This window comes from Oxyura jamaicensis, chromosome 9 (genome assembly GCF_011077185.1).
Source record: "Oxyura jamaicensis isolate SHBP4307 breed ruddy duck chromosome 9, BPBGC_Ojam_1.0, whole genome shotgun sequence".
Classification (NCBI taxonomy): Eukaryota; Metazoa; Chordata; class Aves; order Anseriformes; family Anatidae; genus Oxyura; species Oxyura jamaicensis.
In genome coordinates, this window is record NC_048901.1 from 8,015,719 (window position 1) to 8,031,042 (window position 15,324).

A 15,324-nucleotide genomic window follows, 5' to 3' on the forward strand; every position below is an offset into this window, starting at 1 on the left:
CCTGTGGGTTTAATGCCACAAAATCAGCAGCAGGTCCTGCTGGTAGCAGGGCAAGCAGGGTGGGAGGCCAGGCACGGGCTGCACAGGGGCAGATGACTGCACCAAGGGCTCACAAGTACTTGAAGGCTTCTATAGCACCTCCTCCTGTGTGGGAAAGGATCTTGTGTCAGCTTGGTCTTGAACATCAAACAATCTGCTGACCGGTCTGCAGTGCTTTCCAGTATGGTCTCTGTGCCTCATTCTGCACCGCCTAAAATGCTGTGCTCACTGGTTAGTGGGAATACTGCGTGAGTGCAGAGCTGAAATGCTGTGGTCAAACCTTACCTAGGCAAGGCCACAAAGAAACGATACCTATAGCTATCTCACTTGTGCAGCTGGATGTGCAGGGCCCTGCAGCTAGGTGCTGAAGTGAGTTGCGGTTGTGCAGCTCTGGGAAGAGAGATGGACTCACCGAGCAGCTCAGTGCGTGGCATAGCTGCTCCTGAGGGTGGAGAAAATCTCCCCAGCGCTCCTCAGATGGAGGTGTCTGCACCCAAAGGGCCCTTTGGGGTGGGTCTGGTGCCTGGAGCAGGGGTGGAGCAGGAGCTGGTGGCGGGGCTCAAGCCTCAGTCCTGTCTGAGCACAGCCAGAGCAGCGAGAGCTTCATGGGGTTTCACCACAGTCTTGGAGACTCATATGAGTGGCAAAGAGCCTCGCTTGCCAGGCCATGCATTGACTGAAATGGAGGAGGGAGAGAGGGCTGTAAGCCCCAAAGGGCTCGCTAACAGGCTATTTAGCTGGTGTGGATAATCACTGTGTAATAGAGCTGGTAGGGAGCTGTATCACCAATCATCAGTGTGCAATAGAGCTAGTAGGGAGTTGATCATTGCCTGCTTGCCAGCTGTAATGCTTTACAAGCTGCTTTACAAGTGGTTGGTCCCTAGCCAGTACTGGTGTCTGGGGTTGTTCCTCCCCTAGTGCAGGACCTGGCACTTCCCCATGTTGAGCCCCATGAGGTTCCTGCTGGCCCATTCCTCCAGCCTGGCCGGATACCTCTGAATGTTGGCACAACCCTCCTGTGTTATCAGCTGCTCCTCTTGGTTTGTGTCATCTGCAGACCTGCTGAGGGTGCACTCTGTCCCAGCAGCCAAGCTGTTATGGTTTGGCATCTTCATAACTTGGCCCAGCTTTGACCTCCGAGGGACTTCCCTGTGGACTGGCCTCCAGCTGGTCTCCATGCTGCTAACCACAGTGCTTGGAGCTCAGCAGTCCAGGCAGTTTTCAGTCCACCTCACGGCCCATTTCTCTAGCCCACACTTCACCATGGGGTGAGGACATCATGGGAGACAGGAAGGCTTTCAACACCAAAGTTCAGAACAAGCACAGCCACTGCTCTCATCTCACATTCACCAGCATGTCACCTACTCAGATATAGCTATCTGGTTATCAGGCATGGTTTTGTAAAACCAATCACCTTCTTGTCCTCAGTATGCTTTGAAATTATTTACAAGATGATTTCCTCTGTCTGCTTACTGGAGATCAGGGTGAGATGGACTCTGGTTCTCTGGATGCTCTTTCCTGGAAAGAGGAGGAACATTTGTGTAAGTCAGCAGTGCGGGAGGGAAGGGCACATGGGGACTGCCTGCTCGCATGCACACCTGGCTGGAAAAGGAGAGGAGACGAGCAGCAGAAGAAAATGCCTTTGGGCAGGGAAGAAGAAAGGAACAGGTTAAGCTTTCCTGTAAAAAATGCCAGCTCCACCTCTACATGCTGCTGTCCCCAAAAATCTGGGTATGGTGCAGTACTTTGTGCCTGGGACAGGAGCAGATACAAATAGAAATGCTGCACTTTTAGTGTCTGCACGCTGCAGCCTCTTGATGCTGTGGATTATTTCTGGTGACAGAGGGGAAGCCGAAAGGTGATGACACATGTCACTGGTAGACAAGGCTGTGAGCTCTGAAATGCTGAGAGGAAAAAGGCCACCGGCTGGTGGGCAAGGGTACAAGTAACAGCTCTCCCCGCGGCTTTGTGAGAGGTGATGCTTCAGGGTAACAGTGGGCTTCAATGTCATGATGGAAACGAGGCAGTGGAAACCATCACAGCAGAGTGCTTCCCTTCCAGGGGAAACTTGCAGATAAGCCTGTTGGTGTCTGCAGAGTGAGAAGGTCGTGTGGAGATGAGTCACGTCAGTGGTGCCTCTGCAGAATCCTGGCTGTCACCGCAGGGAGCCAGGCTGCCCCTGCCTGGGGGTCGCACCCATAGCCCTGCCGTGGCAGGGCTGGGCACCCACACGGAGACATGTTGGGGGGTGCTGCTGTGGTGGACAGGGCCGAAATCACCCCTCCAGCTCCTCCTCAGCTCTGCTCAGCTCGCCTTCCCGTCCTGCCTGTCACTTACCTGCGTGAGGACACTGCCTCAGGACTGCCAGGATGAGGACACAGGGCCTCCCGGGCAGCGTTCGGCAGCACAGCAAGTTGTTCTGCCAGAAAAAGTCCAAGGGGGGCGAGGAAATAGCCAGCTTGCCCCACATACGCATCCACAACCACGTCCTGTCACTTCAGCTGGTGCTAGACTAACAAAACCAGGCTGCAGCGAGCAGCTTGGCCCAGCCATGCCCACCGCCTGTCCCTCCCACAGACAGGTGGGCACAAGTGCTCTGGTTTCTCTTGCTCCCTGTGTTTGTGGGGAAAGTGAAGCCTTCAGCCTTGGCCCTCCCCGTGCTGACGGTACCCATGCTCACCCCGATGTGCAGGCTCGTTTGTGGCCCTGCCGTGCGAGGCAGGATGGGGGGAGCGGTGACTCACGAGTCACGGGGCTGCCACCCACCTACATGTCTCACCGCACAGCGGGGGCCCCGAAGCTCCTATGGGATGGGGTGGTCCATGTGGTGGGTGCCTGGCCTAGCCACATGTCCCCCTGTGGGGTTCAGAAGGCAGTTAGGGGCAGGTGGAGGGAGAAATGCTGTCCCTAGTGAGGCATGGTGCTGTTCAGGGCTGATGCATCTCTGTGTGAGTGACTTTTGGCCACGTGGCAGCTTGGGGAGAACAGCTTTGGGCTGAGGAGGAGAGCAGAGAGTGGGATCTTTGATACTGACTTTGCAGTGGCTGAACTGCTCTGCCCTATGCCGGCTACCCATGAAGGCTCTCCCAGTTGGTCCACACACACAAAAAGACTTCAGTCCGAGCTCCTACAGTTTCAGGGATGATACCTTCTCTCTCAGGGGCCTTGATCCTTTGAGACCACCCTACAGGCTTCCCACCCCCATGGCTCTGTTTTCCCACGGCATGCAGGTTACACATCGGACTAAAGCCAGCATCTGCCTTGGAGGACGGGTCCCTCCTGCCCACCCCAAGCAGGGCAGCACTTTCAGCAAGCCCTGCCAGCGCTTGGCATGGTGCCGCAGGACGAGGCTTGGGCAAGCTTCACCAGGAGCAGTTTGCCTGCTCCAACATACAGGGAACTTCAGTGCATGAAAAAAAAAAACAGGAAAATCCAACTGTTGTTTTCTCTGGGTGGAGGTGAGGGGAGCTCCTCAGTTCGTCTTTACATTTTCTTGGCATTTTTCAACAATTTCCTACCAAATCCCAGCACAGGAAATTGCTAAACTAACAGATAGATCTGTTTGTGTGTTACTAAAATATAATGCTCTGAACAGGACTAGACTGTGTGGTTTTAGTTGTGGTGTGAAATGGGAGGAACGCCTATATGGGATGATGCAAACCTTCTTGTAACAGATTGGGTGACCTTTGTGGGTACCATTTAAGAACTAACATCCTTAGTGTTTTTGTTTTGTTTTATTTTTAATTATCATTTTTCCCTTCTCACCCCTCAGCCATGTGTTTATAATCTGAAAGGTCACTTTGCAGTGCAGTCATTTAGGTGTGGAAGGGCTTCAGCCTGAAGAGCACTGATGATCTGTCCTCGTAAGTGTACAAGTCACACCTACCAGTAATTCAGAACAGAGGCACTTGAGTGATGCATTGCTACACCATGGGGTATGGCTGGAGCTGCCCCCTGAACAAAGCATAGCTGGGTTTACAAGCAGTGATCTCCTTACATCTCTGTGTGTCACCCATTAAAAACACTTCTGTCTCATTTTGTTTCCAAGTGCCCTGTTCTAGGCTGGTGACAGCTGATGAGCTGAAGAGATCCAGCATATTTTTTACCTCTTTCTCTCAACTGCATGAAAAAAATAAATAAAATAAAAAATCAGCTCCTCCTAAGCTGATCTCTCCTCAGCCTAGGAGGAACAATCACTCCTACAATACAGCCCACGTGAGGACTAGAGGCTTTTGCTTATATTTTTGGACTTTTTGCCCATGGTTGCTGTCTTCGAAGCACTACTGGAATGGAATATACTGAAAGGCAGATAGACTTAAAAACAAAGGTGTCCTTAAAGCTCAGTGCCTTCTGGATTCATTGCCCTCATCTTCCCATGCCCAGTTTTTCCACTTGTCTTCCAGACTACATTCCACCATGGTTTGACGGGTGCCGGTGAGCCCGTGCAGCTGAGCTGTGAGGTCTCCCCTGCCATCACAAACACAGCTTGGCTGCCCCAGGTGGCACGCCATGGCTCTACTCACGCATTGAGCCCCAAGATAGTGGGCCCACGTGCAAAGAGAACAGAACAGAGAGAGGTGGTGCAGGAAGATATATTTAAAGTTAATGATGTAGGGCCATTTTCTCATTCTCAAAGTCACCACTTAGGGTCCCCATGTCCTACAGTGGTCCTGCCTTCACAGACAAACAACCCTACCCTGTGTACAGACACATGTATTATTCACGCAGTGCATTGTTAAACTGCGAAACTCATTGCCATGGGAGGCCAGCAGCAGGAAAGCAGCCAGGTTCACAAAGATCGGGGGGAAGATGTGCCAGCACAGCCCCAAAGACCAGGCAACTACCAGGAATGGCAGCGGAATTTTATTTAAAATTTTGATAAAAAAAAAAAAAAAAAATCTGAGGAATTGACACCTTCTCCACTTTGGTCACTTTGTTCTGCTTTTCATAAACATGCACATTTTTTAGAAAGCTAGTTACTACATCAGTTAAGAACTAGCAATACACCAGCAAAGGAGAGGTGACAGGCTGGATTCAAATCCATCACACAGCATTCATGAAAGGTAATGATGCTTCGGTACCAAAAAGCTGCTCTACATTGCAAAGCCCAAAAGGATTTGTGAACAAACATTTCATCTGACAACAACCATCCTGAAATGGAAAATAAATTTAGGAATTCAGTTTAATATTAGTTTAATAAAGGAAAATTTAGGAATAACTCACTCATGCTTTGATTCAATATTTTCAGAAGGCCCAGTGACCTAAGTGACCAAGGAGAGCAAGGTTAAGGAGTTTGTTAGTGCCGAGGAATTATATTTTACTCATTTTTTCATTATTTCTAACCAGAAAAGAAACGTTTCTGCTGGAGAAGTGAGCCTCACACAGAAAGGTAGCAGATAAGCAAAAAATTGCAGAAGCACATGAAAAACCGAATCCAGTGTTAGCGATAGGGTGGTGACGTCTGATCTGCTGTCATGCAGAGCATTGCCTGCACGCTGAGCTGTGGCTGGTGCTGGTGCCCTCAACAGGCTGCACCAAATGCCAGTGGGGACAGGGCAAGGGTGCCTTTTGGTAAGTGTCCCCAGGCAGTCAGGGACACTGAGGCAAGTGCCACCAGGGAAGACCATGGAGGAGGTGATTCCCACCTGGTTCCCCAAATGTCATGGGTGAGCTGTGCTGGTGTCACTGCAACATCTAGCACCTGAAGTCCCACCTAGGCTCAAGCACACCAGGGGTTTCCAAACTGTATGCATGAGCTATGCCCAGCACAACAAGGGAGCTGGCAGCAGGGTGGATGTGACAGGATTGTGCTGAGGGTCTTTGGCACGCTGTTATCCCTTCTTCATTAACAGATAGATAATGTCACAGCACACAAGTGCTGCAAGCACCTGTCCCAGCTGTGGTGAAGATCTCTGTCTCATTGAGGACTACGTGGCCAAATACTTGATTTCTACCAGAAGTACATCAACTACGTCAATAACATTACACAGCTCCTGGGTAGGTCTGAATGATACCAGCCAGTGACGGCAAATGGTTATTTCCTTCCTTTGCATGCTACTGAACATTCAATAAAATCAAACTGTGTAATGGGAACAACTGAAAGCAAATGGGCACTACCCTGAGCCTGCTGGGTGGTATGAGATTAAGATCTGTGCATGCATTTGTGTAAAATGCAGTATGTCAGAGATCGGATTGCCTGCTAGCCTTTGCAGGACTGCCTCTTAGATTCAAAAATCAAGTTGTTTGTGTTTTCTCTGCTTTTCAGCACAGGAAAGCACATGAGCATGCATATAAATATCAACCGTTCCCTCTTCCGGAGCTGTGCTGACATACTGCACTCAGCGAGTAATGCAGAATAGCGAAGAGCATGAACCTGGCAGAACAGCAGAGACTCTAGGAGGCAGGTACACTTCTCCCTTGCATGGACTGGAAGTGAGGAAAATGTGATTTAGGAAGTTCAGCCCCAGGCTCTGCTGATGTAAGTTTAGGCTGATCTTGGAAGTTTTGACTTCCAGCACCCCCATCGCTAAAACCCAGGTGAGGGAGCGGAGCCGCAAACAGTGTATCCACAGAATGTGCACAGATCAGCACCGAGGGGTTTTCACTCTCACCCAGTCACTGGTTTCTCTGCACCATCTCACCGATTGTCAGCGGTGACAATTCAAAGCAGCAAAACTGCTGACCTCACGCCACAGGTGGCCTGCTCTCCCTGCTCCTGCACTCCCTGAAAATGTGACAGTTTTGCCAAAATACCCTCCATGGACCTCTCACAGGAAGAACTTGTGCATTCTAGACAGAAGAAACAAAGTTCAGACAGGAAATTTGACCCCAAAGACGCCATCCCGCTTGTAGTGGCTGCCCTCCACAAGCAGCAAGCCACTGGAGCCAGGGAACACGCAATGTGGGGGAGAACAAACAAACCATAACATTGAGCTGCACCCAATGAACAAGGAACTTCATTTGGTGGTTGGGGCTTTGCCTGCTTCTCTCTGTGATATTTCATCTGTGTGAGAGCCTTTGACCACAACTTCCTACTCAGGAAAGTAGCAAATTTCCCCACAGCTCCCTTCTGCAAACATCTGACCACAGCACATTTTCCAGATGCTGGTGATATGGACCCCAAGCCTACAGATAAATAAACACCTTCCTATGACCTCAGTGCTATCTTCTGCCTAGTTGGGGCAGGGTTTTATTTGGGGTTAGTCAAGTGACGTCTAAATCAGCCCAAGTTTTGTGGTTACAATAGCCGTGCCAGCCTGATATTCAGGTTCCCAACTGCTTTACCTCAATGTTAACAGTTTAAAATAATTTTAAAGTCTCCATTGCAGTATTGGTGGTCTGGGGGAAGGAAATCTCCTGTGAGAGGCCGGAACCAGGGGGCTAACAGGAGTGACCATGGGGCTATGTCCTTGCCTGGACCAACCTTGCCCATGGGCAGCGCAGTGCCAAGGGGTACAGGGGAGGCAAAGTGAGCTGAGAGAGACGCCACACGCCTGTGCCCAGGCGCCACGCACCTCCGTCCTTCACCTCCCAGGTCCTCAGCACTTCTCATCGCCCTAGCTCAGGGCATTTGGTGGCTGGCGGGGGGGTCCCCCCCCCGGGGGGTAGGGAGATATGTGCAAATAAGCTGCTGTTCACACACATCAGAAGCATGCATCAGAAGAGTATCGATGGAAGATGTCCACAGACGTAGCAGCAGCCAGAGGAGGGTGGCCCTGTGAGCACAGCCTTCCCCTCCTGCTCTGGGAAGGACCTTGCTGGCTGCCAGCAGGAGCTGAGGGAACAGCAAGGGCCTCAGCACTAGATTCACCTGGGAAGAGCACAGCCTGCACTGAGAGGCAGCCTGGGGCAGGACTGCAGGGCCGGACACTGCTCCTCAGTGACGGCGAGCCCCCGTGCTGTTACCATCTCACGTGGCAGCACAGCAGTCCCCCAGGCATGGCCTGCTCCTCTGCCCTCAGTGGCTGACTGCCCGCCATACCTCCATCATGGCCTGCCGTGCACAGGCCTTGTGCCTTGCCCCAAGGCCACCTTTAACGAAAGCAGTGCAAGACTCTGATTTCAGTTCCCCTCACGCTGCCTTCCAGCATGCTGGGAGCATCTGCCCCCTCTTTCTGGTCTTTTGCGGAAGCCCCATAGCACAGCCCCCCTCAGTGCTGTGGCCTCTACGGATGCCAGGTTGCTTGGCATTTCATTGCCCCTAATTGCTTGGTTTAATTGCTTGCCCTCTCTCAGCAGTGACACCACAGCAGGGTGTACTGCGAGGGCACCGGCCCCCAAACACAGTCCTGGCTGGGGAAGGCCAAAGGAGAATTATTGTCCGAAAGGACAGTGGGGGCCAGGCTCAGAGGGGGACAGTGAGGGAATTTTCTTGTGTCAGCTCTTAATTACGCCTAAGCACCAAGCACCTTCAAGGTAAATGCTCAGCAAGCAGGCTAAGGCCCCAATACAGGGCACTGAGCTGCCTTTGAGCAGCAGAGCACTGCTGTCCCCAGCATTCACTGCCCTTCTCACCAGGGCTAGTCCAAGCACCTTTTTTCCTTTGACCTTTCAGAATTCATGCAGCTGCACCAAGTGCAGGCTGCATTTTGTTCCCTCTTGCACTAATCTAAATTCCTAGTGACACTGTCACAGTCTGACAGGCTTATGGCTCATAGAGAAATAATGCTCACATGCTTACGCAGGGAAGTGATTCGCTCAACCTAGTTACATGCTTAATTCAAAAAGTTGTGGTTCCTCCTTTTCTTTCCCTTCCACTCAGCTGCATTTCATCACAAACCTTTTGTCACAGGAAGTCTCTGCTTGACTCTCAATTTTGCTTTCAGTCTGTTTTGGACCAGCTAATTCCCGATTAACACTAATATCTTTCTAATCATTCTGTTGGATGCTGTAACAATGAGGAAGCCCCATTCAGAAGAAAATAGCATCATTAGCAGCTTAGAGTTCTTCTGTCAGGGCCTGCACCCTCCCCAAAACTTTGATTAACTCCAGTGTGTGGACAGATGCTCATAGGTGTGATGTTTCTTTTTGATATTTGAATGCTTGCTGCTCCCCTGGCCTCAAGCCTCTGATCAGGGCAAGGTTCAGCCACATCCTTGGGAGGGGAAGATTGACCCTACCAATGCAGGAGGACTGCACATCTTAAACCAGGTCAGGGGGCACTTATGGGACCTACAGGTACAAAGTAATTCTTGCCTGAAACAATTTGAGGGTCAAAACCTCCGATTTCTCAAAGCAGACTCATTGGCATCACTGCTGTCAGGTAAAACCTGGCACAAGAAGCAGAACCAGCCTTTGCTGCAGCCCTGGGATTTCAGAGGATTACAAACATATGGCCACCTTGTACCACAAGGAAAATACTGCCTCTAAGGTTGCTGGATTTTGTAACAGAAGAGGAAAAATGTGGCTCATTTGAGGAACCTTTTTCCCCAGCTCAACAAGTGGGTTCCTCAGCCTATTGATGGACTTGCTGCTGAGCTCCCCATGCTAAATGAGAGCACCAGGTCCTCATTGAAGAGGCAATGTCTCAGAAGCTTCTCACCTTAACCATCACAGCTGAGTCAGAGGCCAGACATCAGAGCCACACACAGGAATTGTCACGGTGGCAGGCCAGCAGAGCTGCTCAGAGCAGGGCCAGGCCAGCACCCAGCAGAGCCTCCCCACCACAAAGAGCACATGGCTTTGTTCCTGTGCCTATGGAAAAGGAAAGTGATGAGCTGACCCTAGCTGCACCCACAGTCCCACCAACACATCAGCATCCTGAACACATCTTCTGCTTGATTTCTTTGTTATTTAAGGCAAGGTCATTGAAATGCTGGAGTTCAGAGCCCTGGATCCAGCAGGCTAGGTCATACCTTGTACCTTGAGCTAAAGTACCTTGCTACCATGAAGGCTTAATTCATTTGGGGAAGCAGTAGTGCAAATTATTTTTAATTCAGGCAAAGTGGGGAGACTAGCTCATTTGAGATACTAATTAAAACTCAGGAACCATCATTTCAAAAGCTCTGGAGCACACATACTCATTAAAGCATGTATTTATGGGAGACTGAGCCCTTGCTGCACCCTCCTCACACCTGGAGCACACAACTACTGAGCCAGCCCTTGTGCCCTGGATAACACCACAAGCCACCAACACATACAGAAAACCTCTTGCTTTGTAACAAATAAATAAGTACAATTCAGTGTCAGTGCTTGATACCCACTGGACTCGCTCATATAGTCAGGAGCTCGTAATGTCAGATCTTCACAGAGATCTGTGTGGGTGTAAAATGGTGCCAGGAGACAATAGGGAGTGAGAGCCCCGCCACAAGAGCCCCGCCTGGGGTCACAGCACAGCTCCAGCCTCAGCTCTTCCTTGGGCCCTGCAGCAGCAGTTCCTGCTCAAACTGAAGGCAGGATTTACACAGGGATCTGCCTTTACACATGGATCTGTGTAAATCCTTGGGGGTGTTTCCTAACCCTGCAGCCCCCAAGTTCTGGATGCATGGGGGGAGCTGGTGGGATGTGACTTGGAGTTACTACGTGGCAAGGACATGATCTCCATACTCCTGAGAAGGCACTGTAGAAAAACACTAAATGCTTAAAACACTAAAAACACTAAAAGCTTAAACACTAAATGCTTTCCAGCTTAGGAGGCTGTGTTCAGGGCTGGGCTTCCATAAAATGCCTTTCCAAAGGGGATGCCAGGTTTACAGGATGGCACTGTGCTGTTCACACAGGCAAAAAATTGGTTGTCTTTGGGAACTGCTGAAGATGCAAACAGAGGCTTGCAGTTGCAACACACTCCCCCTAGCTTCACAGCTTGGGGGGAGTCAAGGGGAGAAACCACTGCACCTCACCCACATCCTCTTCTGGTAGTCTCCAGGGGTGGTTTTCAGGAGTGGCTATGTATGCAACCTGATAATTTTAGAAAATACCATAACAGAGGTGCACGCAGTCATGTTGGTGTGTGTCCAGAGCCTCTGCTGACTCGTCTCCCACACCCTGCTGGTTTCTGAGTTTCAGGCAGCCCCGTCCTGCAGCCACCAGCTCAGGGGGTGCCCATGTTCCAGGCAAGCCCAGCTATAAAGACATCAGCCAGCCCTGGGCACAGAAGACAAGCTTCTGGGGTGCTGCAGTGAGGTGGAGCATCCTGGAGGACAAGATACAGGTTCTGGGGATGGGACCCTCACTGCACCCTCTTTGGGAACCTGCCCTTGTGGTTCCTGCACACCGCATCCCCACCTGTTCGACTGAGCTTGCTCTGTCGATGGCATCAGTATTTCTGCACAGACAATATTGTGAGAAAAATCTCAAATAATTTTCTTCAGACAGGATCTTCTGTGAAGCTATTTTATTCGCGATTGCAATGGTGGGCGTCCTGTCAATCAGGAGCACATTTTAGTAAACAAATCATAACCTTTTGTTCCCTATTACCCGACGCCTGATCACCTCCCGATTCCTCATTGGCTGAGTACTACAGGTTCACAAGCTACTCGACGCTCCTCTGTACCATATATGTACAATTTTTCTTTTTCAACCCTTTAATTTCTCCTTTCTTATGTTTTGAGAACTTGTGATCTTTGTTTTACTGTTCTCACACTGCTCATCCTCCTTTTCTCAAGTTTCTACCTTATTTTGGAACAGTGAGGCTTTCTACTGTCCACTTACCTACTTAGCATTTCTCCTTATCATGACTACACAACTACCTTGGAATACAGAAAAGTAATTCTCTACTGCAAAAACACAACTTTGTTTCTCACAATTCCACCCTCTTCTTTTCTTACTCCTAGTGTTGTTTTTGCACCTCTTCACATACCACACTCTTTGAGTTTTTCCAACACTAAGGTGCAATATTCTTCTTCGGATGTCGCGGGGGATGACAGATATACAATGCCATTATTATTACAATACCAACAAATAGTTGTTTGAGCCAATTCTATTCAGGTAACCACGAAGTTAGTTGCTCCCATATGTTTCTAAATCCCCAGGAATTGTCATCTTGAGTTACTCTATGTAGGATCTTGTTGTGTTGTTGTCTTTTTTTTCAAAATATTTTTGAGATCAGTCAAATTCATCCCATTTGATCTACATATATACAGCAACTAGTAATAATTACAGTGCATGCTCCTCCTTTTGAGGTTATTAATAAATCTAACACTATCTGATTCTAGAGTACTCTTTTTGCAAGCTTATCAAACTTATTTTCTGGTTCTTCAATTATAGTTGAGATATTTACAATAGCATTTTCTAATTCACACACCATTCATTTTTTTCCCCCCAGGTTTACTAATTTTTCAAGTATCTACATAAAGCAGAATTAAATTTCATTTTCAACGTAGTAAATCTCAGTGATGTCAGTTGGATATTAGAAAACAGATATTTAGAAAATATATTAAACACTATTAATATTTATTAATTTAATTATTAAATATTAATAAAATATTAATAATAGATAATATATTATAGATAATATTTGTAATATATAATAAATAAGAAAGAGCAGTCAGGCACCAGAACGGGTTGCCCAGGGAGGTGGTGAGGTGGTGGAGTCACCGTCCCTGGGGGTGTTCAAGGAAAGGTTGGACGGGGTGCCTGGGGACACGGGTTATTGGGTGACATTGGTGGTAGGGGGTGGTTGGATGATCTCGAAGGTGTATTCCGACCTTAATGTTTGTGATTCTATGTTAGACTGATGAGAGGCTAGAGCCTGAGCTGGAAAATGTCGTGTGGGACATGGGAGGTGCAGGGCAGTCCCTGTGGTCAAGGGGCTGCCTTTCCCTCAGGCAAGCCAAATGGGCCCGGGGAGCCAGCCCCAGAAAAGGGGCCCTCAGCCCCCCCAACCCTCCTCCTTCCCCCACGTGAGGACATCTCCCAGGCTGCTCCCAACACAGCCACCTTTGGCCACACGTGGGCCACTTCATCACAGAGGCTTGCTGAGGTCACAGTGGCCACCACTGCCTCGTGGGCCCTATAAAACAGGCCCCCCTGCCGCTGGCCCGCCACTCGCTGAGCTACTAGGAGACCAGAGGCAGCAGGGCAAGAAGCGGCTCTGCTTGGTTTGCGAGGACAGCCATGCCGTCCAGAGCAGCAGCAAAAAGGAAGGCAGCTGGCAAGGAAACGTGTCACGGGCAGAGAGAGAGCGCCAGCAGCACCAGATACAGCAGCACTCGAGGGACATCTGGTGCTCAGCCCACAGACACAGACCAGCAATATCATTGGCACCGCAGGCGTGAAAATCAAGCCGACAGCGCCATGGGACCTCAGGGTGGAACAGGTTGACCCCCTGGTGCAGCACCCTGGCCAGAAAACATGCCAAATCGAAGGCATCCTGTTCGGGCAGTCCCGGGCAAAGACTGGCTCATCCTCCTGCCCAACACCATGGAGCTGGATCCATCAGAAGATATGGAGGATGGCAACGGAAGTGGATCCACCTCAGCCAGAACAGACCTGGGACTACCCTGGCACGTCTTCACTCTGTGCCATCAGGAAGCACAAACTGCAGCACAGGAGTGCCCGGCCAGCTCCCTGCTCCCTGCTCAGGCCCCATCCCAAGCATTAGCTTGTAGCCCCCAGATCTCACAGACATCCCACAGGGTTGCCTGCAAGATGTCCTGGCAATAAACAGCTCTTGCCAGTTCTCAGGGGTTGTGTGAGTGCTTCTTTCCCATCCTCCAGCCCTCATGCGACAGGTGGCATCTCCTGCACAGAGCCCCAAGGAAGAGCACAAGAGAGGACACAGCTCCCTTTGGGCTGCCGGAGGAGTCCCCGAGGGCCACCACGCACCTTTAACACTTGTGAAAATAGACTGAGGGGTGAAAATAGTAGTATGTGAGCAATTATAGGTGGCTAATTTCTTATATTAGGAATAAGATTTTACATCTGAGAAACTGGTAACGACAGACATGGAGAAGGCTGAGGTACTCAGCAACTTCTTTGCCTGCGTCTGTACTGGTAGACGGGCTTTCCAAGTCTTTCATTTCCCTAAACCCAAAGATGGAGGCTGGGGGATCAAAGTCCCACCTGCTGTAAGTGAAGAACAGGTTCGATGCCACCTGATGAATCTAAACAGGTACAAGTCTGTGGGACCTGATGACATGAATCCCAGGGGACATGAATCCCAGAGTCCTGAGGGAATTGACTGAGGTAGTTGTCAAGCCTCTCTCCATCACAGTTGAGAAGTCCTGGCATTGGGTGATGTCCCTGGTGAGTGGAAACATAGAAACGTCATGCCCCTACACTTCAACAATTATAACAAAGAATTGGACAAAGAGCACTACTCTTCAACAAAACAATTAGGGGACATTTCTTCTCAGAAAGAGTGGTCAGGCATTGGAACAGGTTGCCCAGGGGGGTGGTGGAATCCCCATCCCTGGAGGTGTTTAAAAGACATGTGGATGTGATGCCTGGTGTGAGAAAACATCTCAATTTTCTTGAGACAGGATCTTCTGTGAAGCTATTTTATTTGCGACTACAATGCAATTTAATTTGCGATTACACATACATATTTCCATAGCACAGCATTACACGTCATTCCCCAATGACCCTCTTGATGTAAAACAGTTAATATTTGTCATTAGTACTTTCTTCAGCATTTCTCTCCCATTAGGGAGTATCTGTTTTCCTTTGGACTTCATGACTCCTAATTCCTTAAAAACCTCTTTCTATTAAAACTTTTTAGTTCTTTTTAGTTTTGGGTAGGGGGAGCTCAACAGGTCCCTGAATCCTCTCTGGATTTATTCTTCATTCCCCCTCACACACTAGATGCCCTAAATACTTGACTACTTTTTCTATGAATTTTAATTTATTTTCCAATGATTTCAAGGCGTGTTTTCCCAGAAAGTCAAATAGCTTGTTAGCGGCTTCTTTCACAACTGTTTTCTTCTGTCCTAACAATAAAAGATCATCCACATACTGTAACAGTAACACCTCCTTTGGAGGTTGCAATTACTCCAAAAATTGTTCTAGAACTTGCCCAAATAAATTGGTGGCCCTGTAAACCCCTGAGATAAAATTGTCCACCTGTATTGCTGCTTCCGCCCCATTTCAGAGTCTTTGCACTCAAATGCAAATATATCTTTGCTCTCAGGGTCTGAGAGCACCCCATTAGTAACACCGTTATTCCAGCCTAACAGTTTACTATTTGAATGCCCAATTTCATTATCAAATCCTTTCCCAACAAGTTAGTCCCTGCCTCGGGTGCATACAATAACTGCCCAGTGATCATTCTATCCCTAGTCTCGGCTTGGTGTCCCCAAAAAGTGGCACTGTTATCCCAGTCCCTTCTACCCCCATCAGATTTAGGGT

At 49.3% G+C, this 15,324-nt stretch overlaps 1 protein-coding gene across 2 annotated transcripts in view; it reads right to left on the reverse strand.

Annotated features, from left to right (window-relative positions):
* Positions 1-15,324, reverse strand: part of LOC118171196 (G-protein coupled receptor 35-like) — a 49,013-nt gene that overhangs the window by 4,729 nt on the left and 28,960 nt on the right. Inside the window, exon 1 of one of the 2 annotated variants that reach the window (XR_004753098.1) lies at positions 2-64. The exons of the other annotated variant lie outside the window; for it this stretch is intronic. The gene's annotated coding sequence lies outside the window, so the exon portion shown is untranslated. Of the gene's footprint in view, position 1; positions 65-15,324 lie in introns of those variants that run through there. 2 annotated transcript variants of the gene reach the window in all.